General features: G+C 39.1%; 1 protein-coding gene across 3 annotated transcripts in view; it reads right to left on the minus strand.

Moving 5' to 3' along the window:
* LOC110448330 (phosphatidylinositol 3-kinase regulatory subunit alpha-like) overlaps positions 1 to 6,000 on the minus strand; it is a 204,576-nt gene extending 198,576 nt beyond the window's left edge. For 2 of the 3 annotated variants that reach the window (XR_002462701.1, XM_021494506.1), the window contains exon 1: positions 5,912 to 6,000. The gene's annotated coding sequence lies outside the window, so the exon portion shown is untranslated. The remainder of the gene's footprint in view (positions 1 to 5,911) is intronic. The other variant, XM_021494507.1, reaches the window with a different exon arrangement.

Below are 6,000 nucleotides of genomic sequence, written 5' to 3' on the forward strand. Positions count from 1 at the left end.
TTTTTCGCTTGTCTGGGGCAAGTGAGCCAGCTTTTTGCACTTGTCTAAACTCTAACCCTGGTTGTCTCGGCATCAGGCCGGTAGATATCTCTACATTCCCAGCAATTATATAGAGTTGTTTAATATATCCATGAATAACAAAAATTGTGATAAACTGACAAAAATATATTTGAAACGTAATACACTCCGTCAGTTGTTTTATGTCTTATGGAACAGACTATACCGCTATACGGTACACGGGTATCTGTGTTGTAAGTGGGTGCCCAATTGGCCTATAGGCGTTATGTCTTATGGAACAGACTATACCGCTATCCGGTACACGGGTATCTGTGTTGTAAGTTGGTGCCCAATTGGCCTATAGGCGTTATGGCTTATGGAACAGACTATACCGCTATCCGGTACACGGGTATCTGTGTTGTAAGTTGGTGCCTGCATTGGCCTATAGGCTTTATGTCTTATGGAACAGACTAGACCGCTATACGGTACACGGGTATCTGCGTTGTAAGTGGGGGCCCAATTGGCCTATAGGCGTTATGGCTTATGGAACAGACTATACCGCTGTACAGTACACGGATATCTGTGTTGGAATTGGGTGCCTGCATTGGCCTATAGGTGTTGTGTCTTATGGAACAGACTATACCGATATACGGTACACGGGTATCTGTGTTTTAAGTGGGTGCCCAATTGGCCTATAAGCGTTATGTCTTATGGAACAGACTATATCGCTATACAGTACACGGGTATCTGTGTTGTAAGTTGGTGCCCAATTGGCCTATAGGCGTTATGGCTTATGGAACAGACTATACCGCTATCCGGTACACGGGTATCTGTCTTGTAAGTGGGTGCCCAATTGGCCTATAAGCGTTATGTCTTATGGAACAGACTATATCGCTATACAGTACACGGGTATCTGTGTGGGTGCCTACATTGGCCTATAAGCGTTATGTCTTATGGAACAGACTATTCCGCTATACGGTACACGGGTATCTGCGTTGTAAGTGGGGGCCCAATTGGCCTATAGGCGTTATGTCTTATGGAACTGACTATACCGCTATACGGTACACAGGTATCTATGTTGTAAGTGTGTGCCTGCATTGGCCGATAGGCGTTATGTCTTATGGAACATACTATACCGCTATACGGTACACGGATATCTGTGTTGTAATTGGGTGCCTGCATTGGCCTATAGGTGTTGTGTCTTATGGAACAGACTATACCGCCATACAGTACACGGATATCTGTGTTGGATTTGGGGGCCTGCATTGGCCTATAGGCGTTATGTATTATGGAACAGACTATACCGCTATACAGCACACGGATATCTGTGTTGTAATTGGGTGCCTGCATTGGCCTATAGGAGTTATGTCTTATGGAACAGACTAAACCGCTATACAGTACACGGATATCTGTGTTGGATTTGGGGGCCTGCATTGGCCTATAGGCGTTGTGTCGTATGGAACAGACTATACCGCTATACCGTACACGGATATCTGTGTTGTAAGTGGTTGCCTACATTGGCCTATAGGTGTTATGTATTATGGAACAGACTATACCGCTATCCGGTACACGGGTATCTGTCTTGTAAGTGGGTGCCCAATTGGCCTATAAGCGTTATGTCTTATGGAACAGACTAAACCGCTATACAGTACACGGATATCTGTGGTGTAAGTGGGTGCCTACATTGGCCTCTAGGCGTTATGTCTTATGGAACAGACTAAACCGCTATACAGTACACGGATATCTGTGGTGTAAGTGGGTGCCTACAATGGCCTATAGGCGTTATGTCTTATTGAAATTGGCCTATAGGTGTTATGTCTTATGGCACAGACTATACCGCTATACAGTAGACGGATATCTGTGTTGTAAGTGGTTGCCTACATTGGCCTATAGGTGTTATGTATTATGGAACAGACTATACCGCTATACAGTACACGGATATCTGTGTTGTAAGTGGGTGCCTACAATGGCCTATAGGCGTTATGTCTTATTGAACAGACTATACCGCTATACGTTATGTCTTATGGAACAGACTATACCGCTATACGTTATGTCTTATGGAACAGACTATACCGCTATACAGCACACGGGTATCTGTGTGGGTGCCTACATTGGCCTATAGGCGTTATGCAATCATTTGTTTATTATATCGATATGGGTTATGCATATCTTTTTCATCTAAAAGTGTTACATGTTGTGTTGTTTTATGTCTAATATTAATTATTTTTATGTCTATATGTGATGATCAATTATGCCAATGTTATAAGCGTGAAGCAATTATTTTCTAAAGTTATAAGCGTTATACACTTGTTATGCGCAACCCTGTCTAGTCACGTGGTCTTGGTCTTTTTAAACACAGGAAGCCAGCGCACAGGGGGCAGTCTGTGAAGGTATGTCAGTCTGTAAAGACTAAGTTAAGGTAAGAGCGTACGCCAGCCTTAGAAATAAGGCGGCGGTTGGCGACGGAAGAGTAACTTTCGCAGACTAGCAATAGACTGTTGTGGTACTCAGGGTGTCGGCGGGTATTTACGTTGACTGGCACGGCCTTGCGAGGTCGCTGGGTAATTGGCATTAAACACTACGCTGGCTACGAATAACCGATGCAGTGCGATAGGGTTGTTTGAATCTTAGCCAAGACCACAGGACATTGGTTTCTACAGTACCTAAAATCATATAATTTTGTATTAAAACCCCTTAAACTTTTACTGTTGTTTGGTTTTATTTCAACTTTATCCTTAGCCATCACCAGCTGGAGGTATTCCACGTTACATATTTATGAAGGTAAAAGAATTATTTAAACAAAAAATAATTTTATACTGAGGAAACCATCTAACAAAGCCATAAAAAAATGAAATTTGAGGGCTTTTTAAGGACTTGTATTCATTTTCAGTGGGTTTTCCAAAGAAACAAGTAATTTTCATGAAACGCATCAAATTCAAGGTTTTTTTTGCAACCAGTGAAACCCCTAAAGAGGGATTTTCAAGATGTACCTCTATTTCCCATATTTGGCCCCAACCCGCTGTCCCCAAGGGGTGGGGGCCATACCCTCCCTTTCTACAGAATTGTATTCCTTTGTCCCAATGATAATCAAGAGCAAATCTTGACAAAATCTTCTCATTCCTACAGAAGAAGATTTAAAGATTTAAGAGCTGTTATATCAATGCTATAAATTTAGTTTTAAGATTTTTTTTATCTTAAATGTGATTCTGCTTTTGTAAGGATTTGTTTACTAAGACTGTCCCAAATTAAAAACCAAAAGGCCAAGAGGGCCTGATTGTTCACCTGGATATTTAAGCTATGACAACAAGATATTCTATTGAAAGCCATACTGCAAACCAACATGCTACTGGCCAAATATCACCAGTCTAGGCACTTACTTACTCAGAAGAAGTTGTGAAAAGGTATAACAAATTTAACCCATGACCTTGAAAGACTAAATATCACCACCCTGGCCCCTTGAATATAGGTTAAGGTAATTTATTTAAGGAAACTTTACAACGCTCCATCTCAGCATGCTACCAGCCAAATATCATTTCCCCAAGCCTCTTGGTTATTCATCAGAAGTTCTCTAAATGCATTTAACACATTTGACCCTTCAGGTCTTGTGGCATTGAAAATAGGTCAAGGTTATACATTTGAGGTAACTTAATAGCACTTAATCCCAGCATGCTACTGGCTATCAATATTGGCCTGGTTTTTCAGAAGATTTATTTACATATTTGACCCCTGTGACCTTGAAAGCAGGTGATCTAAAAACAGAATGTACACCCAGATTTGGGTTCATGTTGAATTATGCAATATCGCTTAAGGCTATGATTAATAGTCCTATTACTAATATAGAAATTTTGAATATAAAGTAAGTATCTGAAAGTAATTGTCCATTTTTTTTCATTTCAATATCATTTATTTTATGTAAACATAAAAGGTTTCAAAATATTATTTTTAAACTTGTTTGTCTATATTTCTTAAAGTATTTTGCATGAAATTTCTCCAATATGTTAACATAAATGTGAACACAAATAAATTTTATATTATTCAAAGTCTGTTATATTATTACAAGAGCACTGAAGAGACAGAACAATAAGTCAGTCATGTGACATGTAGGTTTCATTTACTTTTGCTGTATAACAGGGTATTCTAGTAAGCAATAGGCCCAATGGGCCTACATCACTCACTTAGTATTGATTATCAAGTTCATTTTTTCTCTAAACTGTTAAATAGAGGTTAGTATGTAGGCCGAAAACAGTATGTTCTCCAGAGTATTGATGGAAGTACCGCAGAGGGGGGATTAACACATCAAGAAAGTAATAAATCAGCGATCAATGGTCAGAGTGCAATTATATAATCAAAATGTTAACAGTCGTTTCCTGACAATACAGGTCTGTCTGTGATTCAACGTCCATGTTCCACACTCCGATAGGATGTAATATATAACGTACGTACAAGTTTCTATATTATGATTTTGTCATATTTACATTGAATGACGATTGATGTTATTTCCTGAGCTACTAGCATGTGTCCATTCTATGGACATTTGGCACATACTACAATATAAGTTTCATGAAATTACTTTGAGGAATGGAGTCGGAAGAGTGATGACAAAGTTTTTTTTCTAAAAAATAGTAAGTGACCTTGACCTTCACTTGTATGAAGTTTCACGAAATTCCGTTGAGGAATGAAGTCGCTAGAGTGATGACAAAGAGTGTAACATACGTACGTATGTGCGTACAGGCAGATTCCTGTATCCCCTTCAAACTTTCATTGCGAGAGGATAATAAGGGGCTATTGGTGGCTATATTTCATGGAACAAAAAAACATAGTTACCCAGTTTCATTTCGGATACGGCATACACAGTTTTCCGACTGGCATTATTTCTAACCATTGCAGCCCTATTGACAACTAAGACAAAAGCAATACCAGAGATGGTATGCAGATTATTGGGAGAAGAATGGCTTGCAGTCATACAGCGCACTCTGAACTGCGCCGGCCCTGATCAAGTATACACAATTCAGGTCCCGGCCACAGAATACAAGTGAGTGGATAGATAGATTTAACCCAATTAAAAAACAAAAAGAGCCAATGCCGACTTTGGCTACTGACAGCGTGAGCCCTGGTCCGAGAAATACGAAGCTACAATTTGACCTAAAGCGATCACACATGGTTCCGGCGAAAACAAAAACATTGTTTTCATCCGCAGAATCAGTCCAGCTTGCAAAATAGTTTATAGAGGCCTTTATTTTTACTCAGTGTTTAGACTGATTATAAACATGAATGGCTATTTTGACATTTGGAGGTTGTTATAAACATCAAAAAACATATTTAATTCGGAAAATATTTTGCAAACAGTTTTTTATGAAATTTCGAAATCCCACTTTGAACATGGAATATAACTCAACAACAAAAAATAGAGTCATGTTATGAGTCTAGTAACTCATGACTGTGAATATAAATGCTGTCTCAATCAGTGGATCTATCTGGCCATTAGATCTTTAGCCAGTTTAACTATACTGTAAAAATAACACTGGTCCATGCAAAAAACTGATGTCCCAAAAAAACTGATGATCATGATGATGAAGTAAAAAGAACTAGAAAGTGTTGTATGTTGTTTTACAGTATTGTTATAGACCCTGCCATGACATGTAATTGTTAAAACGTTGCAGTGAGACAAACTTCTATATGCATTAGCAATATAAAGTGTTGACATTGAATGCACAGAATGACACGAATACTGTTCATGGGTGTCTTCACTAGATCTAGTTAAAAATTCCTGGTCCTACTTCCCGTTTCCGAACCAGGGAACTTGAAATAAAATTCCGGATACTTAATGCACTTCAAAAGTTGAAGAGTAGGAAACAGCCAGCGTCAGTGTCATTGTGAACTGCTATGTGCATACATAAAACAATATTTAAGTTACCTGTGGATAACCTGCTTCATAAACAGCAAAAACCTGCAAACAGGAAATAGTTTTCCATGCAGTGCGCCATTACAGGATTTAGCCGTGAC

The sequence above is a fragment of the Mizuhopecten yessoensis genome, unplaced genomic scaffold (assembly GCF_002113885.1).
Source record: "Mizuhopecten yessoensis strain PY_sf001 unplaced genomic scaffold, ASM211388v2 scaffold4001, whole genome shotgun sequence".
Classification (NCBI taxonomy): Eukaryota; Metazoa; Mollusca; class Bivalvia; order Pectinida; family Pectinidae; genus Mizuhopecten; species Mizuhopecten yessoensis.